The sequence below is a fragment of the Scyliorhinus canicula genome, chromosome 5, assembly GCF_902713615.1.
Source record: "Scyliorhinus canicula chromosome 5, sScyCan1.1, whole genome shotgun sequence".
Classification (NCBI taxonomy): domain Eukaryota; kingdom Metazoa; phylum Chordata; class Chondrichthyes; order Carcharhiniformes; family Scyliorhinidae; genus Scyliorhinus; species Scyliorhinus canicula.
Window position 1 is genome coordinate 88,359,727 of NC_052150.1, and position 22,122 is coordinate 88,381,848.

At 51.5% G+C, this 22,122-nt stretch overlaps 1 protein-coding gene across 1 annotated transcript in view; it reads left to right on the forward strand.

Annotated features, from left to right (window-relative positions):
• The first annotated feature begins 15,967 nt into the window (after positions 1-15,967).
• LOC119966114 (thyroid hormone receptor beta) overlaps positions 15,968-22,122 on the forward strand; it is a 290,813-nt gene continuing 284,658 nt past the window's right edge. The window contains exons 1-2 of the mRNA XM_038797341.1: positions 15,968-16,251; positions 18,019-18,079. The gene's annotated coding sequence lies outside the window, so the exon portion shown is untranslated. The remainder of the gene's footprint in view (positions 16,252-18,018; positions 18,080-22,122) is intronic.

Consider the following 22,122-nt stretch of genomic DNA (forward strand, 5'->3'; position numbering starts at 1 on the left):
CCACCCAAAACCCAAAATCTGGGACCTCTTGTTCTTATCCTTTTACAAACAGGAACAGTTTCTCCCTATTTACTCAGTCCAGCCCCTCCTGATTTGAACATCTCCATCAAATCTCCTCTTAGCCTTCTTCTCTCCAAGGAGAACAGTTCTAACCTCTCCAATCCATCCTCATGAGTGAAGTTTCTCATCCCTGGAAACATTCTTGCCATCCTCTTCTGCACTTTCGCCAATGTGTTCATATTGTTCCTATAAGCCTCTTCTGTTTGGGGCCTCACGGTAGCATGGTGGTTAGCATCAATGCTTCACAGCTCCAGGGTCCCAGGTTCGATTCCCGGCTGGGTCACTGTCTGTGTGGAGTCTGCACGTCCTCCCCGTGTGTGCGTGGGTTTCCTCCGGGTGCTCCGGTTTCCTCCCACAGTCCAAAGATGTGCGGGTTAGGTGGATTGGCCATGCTAAATTGCCCGTAGTGTAAGGTTAATGGGGGGATTGTTGGGTTATGGGTATACGGGTTACGTGGGTTTAAGTAGGGTGATCATTGTTCGGCACAACATCGAGGGCCGAAGGGCCTGTTCTGTGCTGTACTGTTCTATGTTCTATGTAATGTGGCGCCCAGAACTGTACACAATATTCCAACTGAGGTCTAACTAGCGTCTTGAGTAAGTTCAGCATAACCTCCTTGCTCTTGTACTCTACGCCCTTATTAATAAAGTCAGAGTACTGTATGCTTTACTAACTGGTCTCTCCACCTGTTCTTCCTCCTTCGATGATCTCTTCACATTTACAGCCAGGTACCTCTGCTCCTGCAACCATTTTAGAATTTTAACCCTTATTTTATATTGTCTTTTCATGTTCTTCCTACCCAAATGCATAAACTCACACTTCTTCACAGTGAACTTCATCTGCGACCTATCTGTCCACTCCACCAACTTGCCTATGTCCTTTTTGAAGTTCTATACTGTCGTCTTCAGTTTACAATACTTCCAACTTTTGTATCATCCAGAAACTTTGAAACTGTGCCTGCGCACCAAGATCTAGATCATTAATATGTATCAGGAAAAGCAAGGGTCCCAATAATGACCCCTGGGGAACACAACTACAAACCTCCTTCCAGCCCGAACAATAGCCATTGACCATTACTCTCTGCTTCCTGTTATTCAGCCAATTTTGTCTCTACGTTGTTACTGAGCTATACCTTTCTCACAAGTCTGTCTTAAAACTCTGTATCAAATGGCACACACTTCCTCTTTCCCATACACCCAGTAATTCACTCAGTCTTTCCCACACTTACTCAGTCACTCACTCACTCGCACAATGCCACGCAAGTCACTTACTCACTCACTCACTCAATCTTTCCTGGACAGCCACTTAATCACTGTCTCCTGCCCAATCCCGCCAAAATGGCAAAACATCAAACTTCTCAGGACTGACTGGGAGGTGGAGTTGAAATGCCCATCAGCCATGATTGAATGGCGGAGTGGACTCGATGGGCCGAATGGCCTTACTTCCACTCCTATGTCTTATGGTCTTATGACTGGACTTCGCTTTCCCTGGCCAGCCAAGATTATTCCACCTGAGCTCTGCCACGCCAGGCACCCCAAGCTCTGGCACTGCAGCGCCTGGCCCCCAAGCTCTGGCGCTACCACATCTGGCACCCCAGGCTTCAGCACTGCCATGCCTGGCACCCCGAGCTCTGGCACTTCCATGCCTGGCACCCCGAGCTCTAGCACTTCCATGCCTGGCACCCCGAGCTCTGGCATTGCCATGCCTCGCACCCCGGGCTCTGGCACTGCAGCGCCTGGCACCCCGAGCTTCAGGCTGACTGTAGCTCCTATCCTGACCCAGTTTGTACCCCCGGGCTCCTATCCTGACCCAGTTTGTACCCCCGGGCTCCTATCCTGACCCAGTTTGTACCCCCGGGCTCCTATCCTGACCCAGTTTGTACCTCCGGGCTCCTATCCTGACCCAGTTTGTACCCCCAGACTCCAGCTTTGACCCAGTTTGTACCCTCCAGGCCTGGCACAGTTTGTAGCCCCAGGCTCCAGGCCTGGCACAGTTTGTAGCCCTAGACTCCAGGCCTGGCACAGTTTGTACCCCCAGACTCCAGCTTTGACCCAGTTTGTACCCTCCAGGCCTGGCACAGTTTGTACCCCCAGACCCCAGGCCTAGCGCCATTTGTAGCCCTAGACTCCAGGCCTGGCACAGTTTGTAGCCCCGGGCTCCAGGCCTGGCATAGTTTGTAGCCCCGGGCTCCAGGCCTGGCACAGTTTGTAGCCCCGGGCTCCAGGCCTGGCACAGTTTGTAGCCCCGGGCTCCAGGCCTGGCACAGTTTGTAGCCCCGGGCTCCAGGCCTGGCACAGTTTGTAGCCCCGGGCTCCAGGCCTGGCACAGTTTGTAGCCCCGGGCTCCAGGCCTGGCACAGTTTGTAGCCCCGGGCTCCAGGCCTGGCACAGTTTGTAGCCCCGGGCTCCAGGCCTGGCACAGTTTGTAGCCCCGGGCTCCAGGCCTGGCACAGTTTGTAGCCCCGGGCTCCAGGCCTGGCACAGTTTGTAGCCCCGGGCTCCAGGCCTGGCACAGTTTGTAGCCCCGGGCTCCAGGCCTGGCACAGTTTGTAGCCCCGGGCTCCAGGCCTGGCACAGTTTGTAGCCCCGGGCTCCAGGCCTGGCACAGTTTGTAGCCCCGGGCTCCAGGCCTGGCACAGTTTGTAGCCCCGGGCTCCAGGCCTGGCACAGTTTGTAGCCCCGGGCTCCAGGCCTGGCACAGTTTGTAGCCCCGGGCTCCAGGCCTGGCACAGTTTGTAGCCCCGGGCTCCAGGCCTGGCACAGTTTGTAGCCCCGGGCTCCAGGCCTGGCACAGTTTGTAGCCCCGGGCTCCAGGCCTGGCACAGTTTGTAGCCCCGGGCTCCAGGCCTGGCACAGTTTGTAGCCCCGGGCTCCAGGCCTGGCACAGTTTGTAGCCCCGGGCTCCAGGCCTGGCACAGTTTGTCCCCCGGGCTCTCGGCCTGGCACAGTTTGTCCCCCGGGCTCCTATCCTGACCCAGTTTGTAGCCCCGGGCTCCAGGCCTGGCACAGTTTGTCCCCCGGGCTCTCGGCCTGGCACAGTTTGTCCCCCGGGCTCCTATCCTGACCCAGTTTGTACCACCGGGCTCCTATCCTGACCCAGTTTGTCCCCTGGGCTCCTATCCTGAACCAGATTGTACCGCCGGGCTCCTATCCTGACCCAGTCTGTCCCCCGGGCTCCTATCCTGACCCAGTCTGTCCCCCGGGCTCCTATCCTGACCCAGGTTGTACCCCCGGACTCCAGACCTGACAGATTGTACCCCGGACTCCAGGCCTAGCGCAATTTGTAACCCCGGGCTCCAGGCCTAGCGCCGTTTGGACCTCCTGGGTCCAGGCCTAGCGCCGTTTGGACCTCCTGGGTCCAGGCCTAGCGCCGTTTGGACCTCCTGGGTCCAGGCCTAGCGCCGTTTGGACCTCCTGGATCCAGGCCCAGCGCCGTTTGGACCTCCTGGATCCAGGCCTAGCACCGTTTGGACCTCCAGGATCCAGGCCTAGCGCCGTTTGGACCTCCTGGATCCAGGCCTAGCGCCGTTTGGACCTCCTGGATCCAGGCCTAGCGCCGTTTGGACCTCCTGGATCCAGGCCTAGCGCCGTTTGGACCTCCTGGATCCAGGCCTAGCGCCGTTTGGACCTCCTGGATCCAGGCCTAGCGCTGTTTGTACTCCCCAGATCCAGCCTCAACACATGTTTCTCTCACACAACAGCCTTCAGCACACTGTTCACAAATCTATCAATCAGAGAATGTGGGCGCGATTTAGCGGACAAAAATTTAATTAAAGTCTGCTTTTAGGTGCATTTGGCAGGGTGTTTCTCAGTGGCTCTAGCGCCAAGATTCATCCTGCTATTCACCGGCAGTTTGCTGCGTTTTTGGAGATCAAGGAGTTTCTTCCTGCCAAGGCCACTCTTGCTCACGGTTCTCTGCTGGGGGCAATACGGGGGCTGAATCGCATCCTGGGTGGGTTTCTCTGTCCTGCTGCGCCAGATTTCTAGTACAGCCCGCCGTTGGGATTCTTCCTTTCACCAGCTGGTCAATGGGGTTTCCCATGGTGGGACAGCCCCACGCTGTCGGGAAACCCCCAGGCTACCGGCAAAGCGGAGCATCCCGCCGGCGGAGATTCCAGCCCCCTGTTTCTCTCTTTCATTTGCAGTTTATCCACTCACTATGAGCAGTAATCATGGGAGAGAACCAGTCTCTGATTGTAGGAACAGCTCCAAGCAGAATCTTGCATTGAAGCTCAGCTGGTTGACAAGAATTTTGAAAATGGTCTCCGGGGGCCTTTAGAACAGTACAGCACAGAACAGGCCCTTCGGCCCTCGATGTTGTGCCGAGCAATGATCACCCTACTCAAACTCACGTATCCATCCTATACTCGTAACCCAACAATTCCCCCTTAACCTTACTTTTTAGGACACCACGGGCAATTTAGCAATCCCCCCATTAACCTTACACTACGGGCAATTTAGCATGGCCAATCCACCTAACCCGCACATCTTTGGACTGTGGGAGGAAACCGGAGCACCCGGAGGAAACCCACGCACACACGGGGAGGACATGCAGACTCCACACAGCCAGTGACCCAGCCGGGAATCGAACCTGGGACCCTGGAGCTGTGAAGCATTGATGCTAACCACCATGCTACCGTAAGGCCCCTTGTCGAGGGGCTTCATCCAGCCCTCAGACCATACCTCGGACAAGCCTGCTCTAATCAGACAGGCCTAACAGGTTATTAGTCATCTATTACCTTTCTCTTTGCAATGAGAGAATGCAGATTCAAAGAATGAGATTGGCATGGGTTCTTATCACCCACGTGCCTGCATGCATACCATTATTGGAAGGCTTGTAGTTACAGGTTTCATTTAAAGTGTTTCCTTTAAAACGTCCAAAACCTATTCTGGTAGGTAATAGGAGTTCTCATGTTGATCTGGAGCTTGAATTAAATGAAATGAAAATCACTTATTGTCACAAGTAGGTTTCAAATGAAGTTACTGTGAAAAGCCCCTAGTTGCCACATTCCGGCGCCTGCTCGGGGAGGCTGGTATGGGAATTGAACCCCTGCTGCTGGCCTGCCTTGGTCTGCTATCAAAACCAGTTCTTTAGCCCTGTGCTCAACCAGCCTCTTCATGGTACAATATTGTTTCTGATTATTCACTCTGTAAAAGACAGTTTTCTTGTCACCCAGGAAACAAGACTGTAATGGCATGAGGGATAAAGTGAAAAGAATTCCGATCGTCCCTATGAAAGAGCATAGGGAAACAGAGGGCGGGATTCTCCATTAGCCAACGCCAAAATCGGGGCTTGCGATTGGGCAGAGAATAGCTCCCGACGCTGATATCACGGTAGGCGCTGGTTTGACGCTGAATCACCATGCTTTGCGTCCTCAAAAATGGAGTCAATGCGATGCACATTGCGCGTAGTTGCAATACCATTTGCGTATCATTAGTGGGCCCACCCGCGATGCTCTGCCTCTGATGGGCTGAGTTCCTGACGGCATGGTCCACGTGTCCTCTCACAAATTGTGAACCTGGCGTGGTGGCTGCTGAGAGAGAGGGCGTATGGACAGTGTCTATAATTCGCTGACAGCCGTGTCGCTGGTCGGGGGGCTTCTGCCAGGGCTGGAGGGAATAGTGGGGGGTGGCCAGGAGGTAGTCTGTGGAGTCGGGGTGGACGGGTATGGAACACCATTACCACAGCCGGCAAGGCAGCCATGCGGCTGCGCCTGCCGCTGACAGCCCGCTTCAAACCTGGTGCCCTGGGTTGTATAGGTGGCACCCGCTGGCCGCAGATGACCCATCAGCTGTATGGACGCTCCAGTGCAACCTGTCCCCTTCTCGGCCCCAATCAATGTGTGTGTGTGGGGTGTGCATTGTTTAAGCATGGCTGCAGCTTTCAGCACTGCGAGGGTCGATCCCAGACCTGGTGAATCCCACACAGTTTTTCATGGGAATCGATGGTGTTCCACACGGCACCGATGCTAGCCCCTCACCGATAGCGGAAGCGGTGCAGGTTTTGCAGCGGTATTTCTGACGTGAAAGTCCACGGTTTCTCGGCTGGCGTCAACACTTCGACTCAGAAATGGAGAATCCAGCCCAGTATCTGCACTTACCATGGTTAAACTTCTGAGGTCATTAACCTTCTTCCTCAAATGTGTGCCAATAAAATATGGACTATGCACTCATGGACCCTGCTCCATAGGAAACATTCTCTTCCTAGAGGCACAGTGGTTAGCACTGCTGCCTCACAGCATCAGGGACCCGGGTTCAATTCCGGCCTTGGGCGTGGAGTTTGTACATTCGCTCCATCGCTGCGTGGGTTTCCTCCCAGTCCAAAGTTTGCAGGTTAGGTGAATTGGCCACCCTCTTTTGAGGTTGTGGTGAATGTATTACTGCTACCATTCACCATTGTATTGCATTACATTACATTGTATTATGTTGATGCTCTTGTGGGCTCCGCCTATGGCTCCGCCCCCTCGGGGGAGGTATATAGATCTGCAGCCTGTAGACGGCACTCAGTACAGAACAGTCGCAGGCAGGCACAGTTCTAGCTAATTAAAAACACTGTTGACTTCAACTCTCCGTCTTGTGTGAATTGATGGTCGCATCAGAGGTCAACGAAATAGAAGAAAGGAAACAAACTTAAGAACAAAGCCAAAACCGCCGCTCCTGTTAGGAGCACTGCCCAAACATAATAAAGAGCAACGGAAACTTAAAAGCATCAAATGAAATAAATTGAAGGGGTCAATAAAGCACTCCAACCCTTGCGGGGCCCACCGGGCATTGACGGCCTCCATGGTGCTCGTGGGCACCGCATGCTCTCTTTATAGGGACACCTGGCTGCAAATCTAGCCGCGGAAGAGGGGCAAACTGTCTGGTTGGATAACCCCCTCGATTGCCCGCTTCCTGGACCGATAATTTGCACATTTTGCGAGGTCGAGGAGCAGGTTCACAAGGAGATGTTCCGCCTTCCCTGCCCCTCTCTAAACCGGGTACCCGTAGATCAGGAACGTGGGCTGGAGTGCAAACAAAACTTTAACAAAAGATTGGTCAAAAAAGGGAGTACGGCCTATAACACGTAACATCGACATCCACGGACTCCATATGGCTTCTTGGGAGTTTGTGAACTGGTGCAATTGGTGATTATACAGCACTGCTGCATGCAACACCCTCCAACCTAGGTCCCCAAGATTGAGGACTCCTCCATAGATGGACCTCCACCGCCGGGTGGCAACACGCCACAGTGTGTCTGGGTGATAGGCGAGGTTAAGGAGGTGAAGGGTGTGCAGAAGCAGCACTGCAGGAAACCCCACCAAAGTCACGGAGGGCATTTCCGTGAGGTGGTTAGGATTGTGGGTCTCCAGGCCCCGAGGGAGGTTTCGGGGTCTGGAGCCAATGTGGAATTCCGCCCGAGCAGGGGCTCGTTCAGACAGGATACCATCGCACACCTATGTGTCTCCAAACCACGAGTGCCATCGAGTTCGAGCACGACTGTCTTGAGGTTTGGATGGCTTTGGCCGTGAGCCGGACGTCCACCTCCGTGCATTTTGCGAACTCGCGGTGTGTCATCCAGCCCACTCATCTGTCACCCAGCATATCCTCGGTCCTGGTCACCCTGGCAGCTACAGCTCGCTCCTCCGCCAGCCACTCAATGGTATTGGTGGAGGTGCGGATTCCTGAGTAGCATCTCCCTGACGACAACCACCAATCCTGACGGGGGAGAGCTATGATGCGAGGCGACCACGATCCATACTTTGAGAATGTCCTGGTAAAACACGGCAGCGCCTGCAGATCTATGAACAGGAGTTGCATGTCATAATTCAAGTCGTGCACCTGGTGGAAGAAATGCGTTACCAGGACAGACCTTCATGGAGGGGGCTCAATGTCAAGGTATCGCTGCAGGGTCTGAAGGCGGAAGGCCGCCATCTGGGTGCAAAGGCACACCAGAGCCTGGCCATCCTTCCTAAACGGGGGACTCAGACCTCAGCAGCGACCCAATGCAGTCTCGTGTCCCAGAAGAACTCTACACGCATTCTCTGGAGCTTTGTAATAAAGTCGGGGAGAGGAGTCGAAGTGACCAGCCACTACAACAACATGAAGGTGGTACCACAACATGGAAGCTATCAGCTGGTTTATGACGAGAACCCGACCCCTGTAAGACAGCACCAGGAACAGTCATGTCTAGCAAGCGATGACCTTGGCCTCCAGATGCTGCCAGTTAGACAGCCAGGATTCCTCAGCCAGGCAAAGAGAGACTCCCAAGTCGAGGAGGCTGGCCCTGCTCCAGGTGAAAGGCCTGAGCTCCTCTGCGAGGGGCACCATCACCACGGAGAGACCAGGAGTCCGGAACACTTGGCCCAGTTGATCCTGGCAGAGGAGTACAGCTGAGGTAGTCCGTTTGGTAGCGAGCGTTGAACTTGAACTTACTTGCTTCTGGTGGTGCTGGTGGAAGGGTCCCTCCGCTTGAGAGCTGAATCCAAGAGACTGAACCTTTCACGGGGGTTCCTTCTTATACTTGAAGGGGCTTCGCGCGCCTGGCATTCTCGCATACTCCGTAGGTCAGCAGGGTCAGTGACCATAAAGAGCATGTCAACAGTGTAAGCCGAGAGGACCACCCCATTCCCGGCCCACACAGGACCAGTCCACACAAGCTCCTCTGAGGTGGCGCAGGAAAGGCTCCACGTAAAAAGAACAGAGTTGGCCAAACAAGGAGCAGCCCTGATGAACTCCTCTCCCAAAGTGAAGGGGTGCCATTAGGGACCTGTTAACCTTAACGAGACATTTAGCGGCAGTGCACAGAAGTTGGATCCGGGCGACGAAATGCGTCCTGAACCCAAATGCTTACAGAGTCCCGAATAAATATTTGTGATCCACCTAGCAAACGCATTCTCCTGATCAAGGGACAGGAAGGTGCTCGACAGACTGCCCTCTGGGAATGATGGACCAGGTCCCAGATCAGATGGATGTTGTTGTGGATTATGTGGCCTGGCACCATGTAGGACTGGTCAGGGTGGATCATGTGGTCCATCACGGTGCCAAGGCGTAAACACATGGCCTTGGCAAAGATCTTGTAGTCTGTGCTGAGGAGGGAGACCGGTCGCCAGTTTTTAAGATGGTGAGATCCCCACTCTTTGGCAGCCTTGCGCCATGAGAGGGGCATTCCCCCAGGACCCCACGTAGTCGCTCCCCAGGTCATCCCAGAATGCCATGACGAACTTCACAGTCAGCCTGTCCGGCTCTGGGGTTTTGTCCCTGGAAAGGCTGTCGAGGGCGCCGGTCAGCTCTTCCAGTCTTATCGGCGCATCAAGCCTCCGCCGCCCTCCAACCGACCTGCGGTAGGTCCTCCCACAAAACTCTGAATGGCCTCTTTCTGCACTGTAGGGAATCTATAGATTCCTTCAGGAAGGACATCGACTAAAACATTGATACATCTGCAGGGCTGCTGCTGAATTGCCCCTCTCCCCAAACTCCCCACCACTTTTCTGCATCAGTCATCGCTTCACTGTTGTCTAAAGCCATGCCAAAAGATGTTCTCATTTAATCACTTGCAGTGTTTTAAATGCAGCAGCAGCAGCCATGTAAATCAGCAGGCAGCAGCTTGATCACTGCTATACCACCCACACAATGAACAAGGTCCTGTCCAGGAAACATGCGTGGGTGGGTAATTAGAAGTCAGCCATTTTGCTTGTCCACCAACTGGTGGAAAATTCAGCCCGAAAGAGCTGATATAAAATGGATTTGGTTGGGTTTAATTTTGTTTGTTTTTTTATTCACTCACAGAATATGGGCATTACTGGACACGTCAGCAATTATTTCCCATTCCTAATGCAAATGTAGTCAAGCACTTCCTTGACAATTGAGTGGCTATATTAAAAGGTAATGGAAAAGAAAATTCCATCACTGTGGAGGACCCATTTGGCAGTCTTGCCTCCTCACAATTGTGCTCCTGGCCAAGGTGGACATAAATAGGTCCAGGAGGTTGAGGAGGATCATGTGGCCTGACCGCCTGCCTCCCACATGGCTATGTTCATGTCCAGATATCCACTGGTATGCTTGAGGCCTTCTGCAGCTGGTGGGCACGACAGGGGTTGGAACGCATCATGAGCCTCAGGGAACATTATTTTAATTTAGTTTACCAAGTTTCCTTTAAAGTTTTGTTGGTCTTACAGTGCCTCTTTAAGGGGTGGGTCTTTAGCTAATTAGTTTGCCCAAAGGAGTTAGAAGGTCATGGGCTGGATTTTCTGCACCCCGACGTCAAAAACCTGTCTGGTACCGGGTCAGAGAATCTAGTTCCACGCATGGAATCGGGACCGGGACCGCCATTCGGGATACTCGCGTGGCGGCTGCAGACTCAGTCCACGACCGACATGGTCGGGGACGGGCCAATTCAAGGGCAGGGGGGTGGGGGGCTTCATATGGGACCAAGGTATTTTTGAGCGGGAGGTCCGGGTCGGGCGCGCGGCCGATCGGGGGCACTATTTCCACAGTCCAGTTTCATGGTCTGAGTCCGCCATCGAGCACGGCGCAGCCGCTGGAGGCCGCCACCGTGCGCATGCGCGGCCACTGATGCGGAAGTGCGGGGGACCTTATCTGCAGCTGGAGCTGGGAGCTTCACGACGGCTGCCTGCTAGCCTCCTGCAGAGCTGTGAATATGTGGCTTTTTGATGCCAGTGTTTCTGGCATAAAAGGCCATGGTTTCAACGACGGCATGTGGGACATAGTCCCTGAAATGGAGAATCCAGCACCATATCTTTTGGCCAAGGCAGAGAGGATTGTTTGACCTAACTATCTGCTTCCCTCCTGTGGTTATTTCTGTGCTTGGGTGTCTCATAGAATTTACAGTGCAGAAGAAGGCCATTCAGCCCATTGAGTCTGCACCGGCCCTTGGAAAGAGCACCCTACCTAAGCCCATACCTCCATCCTATCCCCGTAACCCAGTAGCCCCACTAACCTTTTTGGACACTAAGGAACAATTTATCATGGCCAGTCCACCTAACCTGTCCATCTTTGGACAGTGGGAGGAAACCAGAGCACCCAGAGGAAACCCACGCCGACATGGGGAGGACGTGCAGACTCCGCACAGACAATGACCCAAGCCGGGAATCGAACCTGGGACCCTGGCGCTGTGAAGCAACTGTGCGAACCACTGTGCTACCGTCTCTTGGTACAATTGAGGCCTTCTGCATTATCAGCCCTCGTCATATTATTTTAGTTTAATTTTAATAAGTTTCCGTTGATTACTTGAGTCACAATTAGTTTTATTACTATGCTGAAAGGAGTCTGACCAAGGAGGAGCTCTTTTCCCTCAGAAACATTGATGGATTGGTTGGATTTCTTTTTACAACAATTCATGAGTTATATTCACTACTACTAATGCTAGCTGGCAGAGAGGACCCATCCCAGGCCCTCCACCAGTCCCAATCCCTCGTACCCCATTTGTCCCAGCCCCAGCCGCCTGTTCACCATACCCTCCGACCTTCCCCTCTCTGAGGCTGAGCGTGCTGTCCTCAGCAAAGGACTTAGCTTTGTACCCTTACGTCCCCACCTCAATGAATTCCAGGCTCGACATGATGTTGAACTCTTCTTTCGTCGCCTTCGCCGTGCCCACTTCTTTGGCCAAGAATCCTCCCCCCCTTCCACTGATCCTTTCATGTGCCTCCAACATTCTGCCTCCAAGTGGACCCCACGCCGGGACAATTACCTGCCTTTGATCTTTTCATTGAGAACTGTCAACGGGACATTGACCATCTTAATTTTTCTGCCCCCCTCACCCATTCCAACTTCTCTCCTTCCGAACTTTCTGCTCTTCACTCCGTCAGGTCTAACCCTGACTTTGTCATCAAACCTGCCGACAAAGGGGGTGCTGTTATCATCTGGCACACTGGCCAATTCCTCGCAGAGGCTGAGCGCCAACTCTCAGATACTTCCTCTTACCTCCCTCTGACCATGACCAGGCAACTGAACATCAAGCCATTCTCTCCAACACCGTTAGTGACCTCATTTCCTCCGGATGCCTTCCCCCTACGGCTTCCAACCTCATAGTCTCCCAACCCCGGACAGCCCACTTTTACTTACTTCCCAAAACCCACAAAAAGGACTGTCCCGGCAGGCCCATTGTGTCAGCATGCTCCTGCCCCACCGAACTTATTTCCTCTTATCTTGACTCTATCCTCATTCCTATGGTCCATTCCCTCCCCACGAACATCCTGGATTCCTCTGATGCACTGTGTCATATTGACAGTTTCCAGTTCGCAGGCTCTAACTGCATTCTATTCACCAGGGATGTGCAGTCCCTCTACACCTCCATCCCACACCAGGATGGCCTGAGAGCTCTTCGCTTCTTTCTCGAAAAGAGGCCCGGACAATTTCCATCCACCACCGCTCTCCTCCGCCTGGCTGAACTCGTTCTATCTCAACTACTTCTCCTTTAACTCATCTCACTTTCTCCAAATCAAAGGTGTACCAATGGGTACCCACCCTAGCTACGCTTGCCTTTTTATGGAGTACGTGGAACATTCCTTGTTCCATGCCTATCCGGGCCCCCTCCCACAACCCACAACTCCATTACCAATACGTTGATGACTATTTTGGTGCTGCATCATGCTCTTGCCCGGACCTGGAAAAATTCATCAACTTTGCTTCCAGTTTCCACCCCTCCATCATTTTCACCTGGTCCAATTCACTTCCCTTCCCTTCCTTGATCGTTCTGTCTCCATTTCCGGCAATAGACTATCCACTAATATCCACTACAAGCCCACTGACTCCCACAGCAATCTGGACTACAGCTCCTTGCACCCTACACCCTGTAAGGACTCCATCCCTTTCTCTCAACTCCTTTGCCTCGGTCGCATTTGCTCTGATGATGCCACTTTCCAAAATGGTGCTTTGAAAATGTGTTCCTTCTTCCTCAACCATGATTTCCCACCGACAGTTGTGGACAGGGCCCTCAACAGTGTGGGATCCATCTCCAGCGCCACTACCCTCGCCCCCTCCACTCCCTCCCAGAACAAGGTTAGAGTCCCCCTCGTTCTCACATTTCATCTCACCAGCCTCCGTATGCAAAGCATAGTCCTCCGCCATTTTCGCCAATTCCAGAGTGATGCCACCACCAAACACATCTTCCCTTCACTCCCTCTTTCAGCATTCCGCAGAGACCGTTCCCTCCAAGATAATCTAGTCCAGCCGTCCATCATACCCAACACCTCTCCCATCACCCATGGCACCTTCCCATGCAATCGCAGGAGGTGTAACACCTGCCCCTTTACCTCTTCCATGCTTAACATTCCAGGTCCAAAACACTCATTCCAGGTTAAGCAGCGTTTCACTTGCACCTCTTCCAATTTGGTCTACTGCATTCGCTGCTCCCAATGTGGTCTCCTCTATATCAGAGAGACCAAACGCAGACTGGGTGATCACTTTGCTGAGCATCTGCGGTCTGTGCGCATTGAGTACCCTGACCTTCCTGTTGCTTGCCATTTTAACAAAAGACCCTGTTCCCATGCCCACATGTCTGTCCTTGGCCTGCTGCAATGTTCCAGTGAAGCTCAACGCAAACTGGAGGAACATCTCATCTTCTGGTTCCGCACGCTATAGCCTTTGAATATCGAATTCAACAACTTCAGATGATCAGCTCTACCCCACCCTTTCTTTTACCATTTCTTTCTTAATATATATTTAATTTCCCCCCCCAATCTTATCCACCTTTCCTTAACCTTTCTCCTCTTTGCTTCCCCCTTCCCCTCCCCCCACATCTTCAGCTCATCGTCTGATGATAGTTTCCCTGCTGTTTGACCTTTCACATCTTTTGTTCTCGCTGGGGACTGCCATTAACACTCTTTCCCCTTGGTTGCTGAGGCCATTAGCACCCGATTTCCCTGGGTGTCTGTGGCTATGACTCATCTTTCATTCTCACTCCACGGTATAAATATTTCCCACTTTCTCTGTCTGTTAGCTTTGACAAAGAGTCGTCGGACTCGAAACGTTCCTGTTCCTGTGCTGTAATTTTCTTTGTTCTTCAGGCAACAGGTTTAGATAAAGGATCTGGATTGGCGCAGGCTGGGGGGCCCGAAGGGCCTGTTCCTGTGCTGTAATTTTCTTTGTTCTCTTTGTTCTTTGTTAGCTCTTTGCTCTCCCTACAGATGTTGCCAGACCTGCTGAGATTTTCCAGCATTTCTCTTTCGCTTCAGATTCCAGTATCTGCAGTAATTTGCTTTTATATAATGCTAGCTTTTTATTCTATATTTATTTAACTGAATTTAAATTCCATTGTATCCATAACATGACCCCTCCCTACCATTCTGAGTGAGCATTGGATTAAAATCAACAAGAGAAAATCCTCAGCATTAACGTGAACTGACAACTAGAGCTGCTGGAGGTGGGGAAACAGTACAGCCGAGATTGAAGTTGACATATGTTTGATGATGTGACCATCAATTCACTCGGAACACGATTGGAAGTAAACTGTGGTTTTAAAAGTCTTACAACTGAGCCTGCCTGTGACCAGAAGAACTGAGAGCAGGCTCACGGCTGCAGCACTTTATACTTCCGGTAGTGGGAGGGGCCATGGGCGGAGCCAAGGGTGGAGCCCGCCCTGTACAAGCTCCTCATCTTCCCCTATGGGCAGAGCCGCGCAACGGCTCACAGACAGAGCCCACAAGGACATAATACTATGCAATACAATAGTGTGAATTACAATACAGTATGAATTCACCACATTTGACAAAGCCCAAGAGACTTTGATTTGAATCTGGCACTCCTATCCCTAACCTACGAACAGTAAGAAGTCTTACAACACCAGGTTAAAGTCCAACAGGTTTGTTTCAAATACTAGCTTTCGGAGCACTGCCCCTTCCTCAGGTGAATGGTACATGTACAGGTACATGTTGCTGAGCCCTTCCTGCATTGCTCAGGATTCACCTGAGGAAGGTGCATTCCGAAAGCTAGTGTCCAACGCCGGCATCTCCACATCATAACCTACAAATTCAGACACAAAAACAAGATTGTCAAGCCTCATCAACACTTTGAGCAGAGAAAATGGGAAGATGAGATTAACTTTACTGTTTCAGAACTGACAGCTACAGCATATCTCGAAAGGAAGAAACAACGAAGGAGTAGGCCATTCGGCCCATGTAAAATGCAGTTAAACATTTTCCAAAGGGATAAGTTATAAGTTTACTTTCTCTGGTTATGGGGTTTCCAGGTAACGAGTTTTCACAGACTGGGCTAATATTGAAATTAGGTGTTCCTTAACCCAAATTAGGTGCTTCGAATTTGGTCCACGAAACCTCAAAAGTGTCGAGGAGGCAGGGGCTCTGCAGATGTGTGCAAAGCAAGGACTTGAAAAATTGAAAATCGCTTATTGTCACGAGTAGGCTTCAATGAAGTTACTGTGAAAAGCCCCTAGTCGCCACATTCCGGCGCCTATCCGGGGAGGCTGGTATGGGAATCGAACCGTGCGCACTGGCCTGCTTGAAAAGCCAGCGATTTAGCCCGGTGAGCTAAACCAGCCCAGACTTCTGTACTTGTGCCTTCTTGCTGATGGCACGGGTTGTAAAAGGATGCAAAATATTCTATTCACACCTCAACGAATGCATTATTCACAAAGTATGTGTCAAAATCTGCCAGTGGACTATATCACGGGAAAACGTAAATGATGTGCAACCGTGATATAACCACATTCTGCACAACGTTTTAAAAGAATATACTTTCCGCCTTTACACTGCCAGCAGGGAGTCTCATCTGTTGGGAGTGTTGTATGGGGAATGCAGGTATACGTTGCTGAGCCCATCCTGCATATCTGTGGCTGCTCTGGGCTCCTGTCTGTAATCTGTGTGGTCATGTGGCGGCGGTGCGGTGGCGCTCTACGGCTCCTCCTGGCGGAGCTCCGCGCTGGGCCCCCTCCCCTGGCGGAGCTCCGCGCTGGGGCCCTCGCTCACTTGGCTCTGGGCTCAAGGTCGCTTTCTTCCAGTGGCCGGGGTCAGCTCGGGACAGGCGCTGTCATGGAGCTGCAAGATAGATCGCTGCACACTCTGTGAGAGGAGCAAAGCCTTTCCCCTGCCTACAAGGCGAGGGGTTTAAAAAAATACAAAATCTTGACCTTTTAAAAAAAAGGGAGGGGGGGGGTAACTAAGGCGTGTCAATGTTTGTGAATTTTGATGTGAGGAGGGGCCACTTTTGAAAGTCAACTTTCAGCGGACGCACGCAGGTAATTCCTGAGCACCTGGGCTGGGTTTAACCCTCTTCAGCAGCCCCGGAATTGACTGGAGACTTTTAATGTTTCATATACTAGGATTAGTCCTGTATTTGTTTTGTAAGCGAGCAGGGGAGTGGGGAAACATCTTTAAATGGCCGCCTAACATTGCGTCGGTGTTGGGGGTTTGGGGTGGGGGTGTGTGTGTGTTGTAGCTGTCACTTTAACCGCAGCGATTGCTCTGCAGGTTCAGGGTGGTGGGAGGCTACAGGACAGGAGATCAGGTGAAAAGGCTGCTTCCCCTTCCCAGTGAGCGAGGGAATGTGGCTGGCAGCGGCAATGTATCGGCCCGCGATGGTCGGTGCCGGCCGCCGTACTTGCCAGTATTTGTCACATTGAAGGTTCGATCCCAGCTCGTTACATTGTAACTGCAGTCAGGGAATTCCCTCCACCCATCCCCTCTACCCCCCTCCTCTCCCTCGATCCCCCTCCTCTCCCTCTACCCCCCCCCCCTCTCCCTCTACCCCCCCCCCTCTCCCTCTACCCCCCCCCCCCCTCTCCCTCTACCCCCCCCCTCTCCCTCTACCCCCCCCTCTCCCTCTACCCCCCCCCTCTCCCTCTACCCCCCCCCTCTCCCTCTACCCCCCCCTCTCCCTCTACCCCCCCTCTCCCTCTACCCCCCCCTCTCCCTCTACCCCCCCCTCTCCCTCTACCCCCCCATCCCTTCCTTCCCCCTCTCCCCTCCCATCCCTTCCTTCCCCCTCTCCCCCTCCCATCCCTTCCTTCCCCCTCTCCCCCTCCCATCCCTTCCTTCCCCCTCTCCCCCTCCCATCCCTTCCCTCCCCCCTCCCATCCCTTCCCCCCCCCTCCCATCCTTCCCCCCCCCCTCCCATCCTTCCCCCCCCCATCCCATCCTTCCCCCCCCCCTCCCATCCCTTCCCCCCCCCCCCTCCCATCCCTTCCCCCCCCCCCTCCCATCCCCTCCCCCCCCCCCCCTCCCATCCCTTCCCCCCCCCCCTCCCATCCCTTCCCCCCCCTCCCATCCCTTCCCCCCCCCCTCCCATCCCTTCCCCCCCCCTCCCATCCCTCCCCCCCCATCCCATCTCTTCCCCCCTCCTCCCATCCCTTCCCCCCCCCCCCTCCCATCCCTTCCCCCCCCCCCCCCTCCCATCCCTTCCCCCCCCCCCTCCCATCCCTTCCCCCCCCCCTCCCTTCCCCCCCCCCTCCCTTCCCCCCCCCCCCCCTCCCTTCCCCCCCCCCCTCCCATCCCTTCCCCCCCCCCCCTCCCATCCCTTCCCCCCCCCCCTCCCATCCCTTCCCCCCCCCCCCCTCCCATCCCTTCCCCCCCCCCTCCCATCCCTTCCCCCCCCCCTCCCATCCCTTCCCCCCCCCCTCCCATCCCTCCCCCCCCCCCCTCCTCCTCCTCCTCCTCAATCCACTCCCCTCCGGATCATCGCTGCGTGTCTGGGAATGAGAAAAATCCTGTTGGAATCTGCTCCATTGTAAATCGGCGTGAAAATGAAATGAAAAATGAAAATCGCATATTGTCACGAGTAGGCTTCAATGAAGTTACTGTGAAAAGTCCCTAGTCGCCACATTCCGGCGCCTGTCCGGGGAGGCTGGTACGGGATGACACGTCGCCTGTGGAAAGTGCGACCATTTGTTTTTAGGAAAGCTATTCAATCCATCTGTGTGTGTGTGGACATCCATGTGCCAGTGGGAAGTTTAGCTGATGCAACTGCATGGGTTTGATTTTTTTTGTTTTGAATGTTGTCATTGCAGATCACACCTACATAGGACGTTTCCCGGGTTCCGGCAGAGAACTGAACAGATCGTCGTGTGGGTGCGTTCACTTTATTAGCCTCTGTTTAGTTTTAGGTGGAGATTCCCTACCTAAAAGAGAGAGAGCCTGCAGCCCCCCTCATTCTCCGGTTACGGACGGCTTCTGCTCTTTTTATTAATGCTGTTGTTGCGATTGTGACACTTATTTCATGGGTTCCACGTAACTAAATGCTGTCTTTACGTGAGGTATGTGTTAAGTCTAAGGAATTTGAGAAACAAAGCAAATATCAGCCAGACGAAAGTGCTCGCCGGTTAAAGGGATGCATCAAATGTTGTTACAGTCCATCAAGCTGGACATGGGATCAGAAGTCAGGTAGAATTTAGGCCCTCCACACTTCAGCAGTTGGTGTTTTCATATTTTTTTTCTTCTAGAATTTGTTGACTTTGTGTGATTGTCATAATAAATAGTTGTCTTGTCTTCGGCACAATGGCCACACCTCCTAATTTAGAAATTGTGAGGCTCCAGTTGCACTTCAGAGTTGAGCCCTGTCTTACACTGAGATTTCAGTCCAGTACTGGAGGCAGGAGTGGTGACCTGTGGAGGTGAAGACTTTTTCATGATTCTTCAAATCGTTCAGGCCATAGAAGAAAACCCCATAGGAGCACGAAAGTTCAGGGTCACCACTTCAATAGATTGGCTGCAATTTGTGGTAGAAATAATGGTATGTCTCAGTGCTCACAGTAATGCAAAGCTGATGGCAACTTCTGGCGACATGCATGCACAGTTAATTGTGTGGAAATTGGGAAGTTGCTCTTTGTGTGGCCCTGCTCCTCCACATCAGTTGCACTGACATCTTGCTGAGGTACATAAAGCTTTGAATTTGCAGCACTTTCCCACTAAACGCGACGGGAGTAGTTGAGGCTGAATTGCATCTAAACTATTAACAACATGATAATCTTGATTACTTCCAAACAAGCTCTCTGACAGTGGATAATTAACTTTTAAACATTTTGTGTGTTTTCTTTATCTTTTAGTTATTCCGGGGGTTAAAAAATGTAAATTTTCAGTGGTTAGCATTGCTGCCTCACGGCACCATGTTCCCAGGTTCAATCCTGGCTCTGAGTCACTGTCCGTGTGGAGTTTGCACATTCTCCCCGTGTTTGCATGGGTTTCACCCCCACAACCCAAAGATGTGCAGGTAGGTGGATTGGCCACACTAAATTGGGTACTCTAAATTTATATTAAAATGTATCTTTCCCTCAATCCCATCTTTCTTTCCCCCTCCTTTCTATCTAAAATATGACATTAAATGTAGCATATTGATTCAACCTGTTATCTCGATAAGGATTATTTAGTCTGATTAAGAAGATATACACAGTTGGGTTGCACATACGTCCCAGATCACATGCGGAGGGTGCTATGGTAAAATGGATTTTTACTAGCCACGAGTTGCACTATAAAATGGGCATGTCTGAGTGCAAGGAGTGGCTGGGAGTGCAGTCTTGATTTTGAAACCATATTTTGTCTTTTGATAATCTCTCCTGTAGCATGCTAATGACATTCTCTCTCTCTCTCTCTCCTCTCTCTCTCTCTCTCTCTCTCTCTCTCTCTCTCTCTCTCTCTCTCTCTCTCTCCCTCCCTCTCTCCCTCTCTCCCTCTCTCCCTCGCTCACTCGCTCTCCCCCCCTCCTCCCCCCCCCATCCTCCTCCTCCCCCCCCCTCCTCCTCCTCCCCCCCCCCCCAAAAAAAATCAATTGTAAACGGAACCTGCAGCTTGTAGCCTTGGTGTCAATTTTAACTGCATATTGAGCTCCTTATTGGATGGCTACCTGATCATTTAGTCCCTGCCTGCCTATTCAGACACCTGAGTCTGCTCCTGCCTCAACTCATCCATGTTTTTGCTGCCTCAAGACTTAACTATTCCTGGCCAACTTCCCACATTCTATCCTCTGTAAGTATGAAATCATCTTAAACTCCTCCTCTGCACATGCTTAACTTGCACCAAGCTCCATTTGCCAAACACCCTTGTGCTGATGATCTGGGTTATATCCTGGTTAAGCTACGTCTTGACTTTCAAGTTCTCATCCTGGTTTTCAAATCACTCCATGACTTTGCCACTCTCTCCTTCTGTAATCTCCTCCAGCCTTACAGCCCACCTAGATACTGCTAGATACTTGGATATCTGCTCCTTGAATTCTGACCTCTCAAACATCCCTGGTTTCAATTATTCCACTATTTTTGTTGACCATGTCTTCAGCTGCATGATCCTCCGTTCCCGAGTTCCTCCTTAAATTCCTTGGCATTCTACCCCTCGTTCCTTTTTTATTATGGCGCTCCTTAAAACCTATCTCTTTGACCAAGCTTTTAATCATTTGGCTAGTGTGGTCAAGTATCAAATTTTGTTATATTCGGCTCCTCTGGAATTTGTTGGGGTGTTTTATAACATAAATGGTGCTATATAAGACAATTTATTTGAATAAATAAAATGCTATTAGAGTTGACTTTCCAAGGCTGGCCTCCTATTATATGCAAACTTTAGCTCATCCCCAAACCCATTACCAGTGTCCTATCTGCACCAAGTCCCAACCAATCATCCATCACCATTGTCCTCACTAACCTACACTGAGTCTCAGTCCCTCAATAGCTCCAATTTAAAAATCTTCATCTTTAAATCCCTTCCTGCCGGTTATCACCACCTGCTGATTGCCATCTGCTGTCAATGACCCCCCGCCTTTCATCCTCTTCCATGCCGATTATCACTTGCAGAAGACACTGACGGTGGCAAAGGCACATATACTCCGTTACCAAGAGTGGCTCGGTAGTACAACTACTCACCGAGTCCTAAAAGACTGCTAGCCTGGGTCTGTGGTGAGGAAATCAATGAAAGAAAAACCTACTTGGCCTGATCCTCACGAATCTTACCTGTCACAGATACATTTGTCCATGACAGTATTGGTAGGAGTGACCACCATGCAGTCCTTGTGGGAATGCAGTCCCATCTTCACATTGAAGATACCCTCCATTGTGTGGTGTGTTGAATAGCAAAATCCCACAAGCAGAAACATCACAGCCAAATAATCTGTTTTTGTGATGCTAATTGATAAAAATATTAACCAGGGCATGAAGCTCTTCCTCAATGGGACACTGAAGCCAGCCATACTGCCCCACTATTGCCTGGCTGAAAATTAACTGACAATCCAGAGACCATGCCAAGGTCTTGTGGTTCAAAGCAACACCAAACTGCATTTCTTCACTGAACTGTCACAGAAGACCTGGTGCAATTATAACTTTCAAAGGTCATTGTGACAGATTATTATGGTTTCCCTGCTCATTGAAATAGTGCTGTGGAACCTTTTATATAACCAGCAGAGTGAACAGGCAAGGTCTCAATTTAGTGTCTCATCTAAAAAGCAAAACCTCTGTTATTGCAGCACTTCTTCAGTAGTTGTTTGGTAGTACAGGACTTGTACTTGAGTATTGACCATTCCACCGCCAACAAATCAGTACTGGTTCCTCATATAGTAAAATTGTTTCTTTTAAAAGTTGGCATTCTTGTATCTGTCATGATGAGTGTAAGGTGAAAAACTTCAAGGGTATTTTCTTTGTTCAGCTGTATGTCCTCGGTGTGCACTTGAGTATTAACTTAGATTTGTGACCCCTAAGAGTGAGGGGGAGTTAAATCTACATCACATTGGTCAGTTATCAAAACTGCAGGGAAAATGCACAGCAGCTGTTGCCCCACCAAATGCTTCCTGATTTGCATGTACCATCATGGGAGGCCTGTGAATCACAGTGTAAAATCAAATGTAAAGTGTGACATGTTCCAAGGTAGCCTTCCTGCGAATCTATTGAAGATTCTTGATTTGTGCATTTTAAGCAATTAATTTTTCACAAAAATATTTTGCTGTGTGCTGTAACAGTGAGAGACTTTGGGTACGATCGAATAGCCTCGTTGCGCCCGACTTGGTGATGCGACAAAGCTGTTAAATCTCGCGAGAGACCTCGTGAGATTTGCGACGCTTGGAACGCCTCATGAGATCTATCTAGATCTTGTGAGACATTGCCATTGGGCTCAATTAAATCTTTGTGCCTGATTCCCCAAGG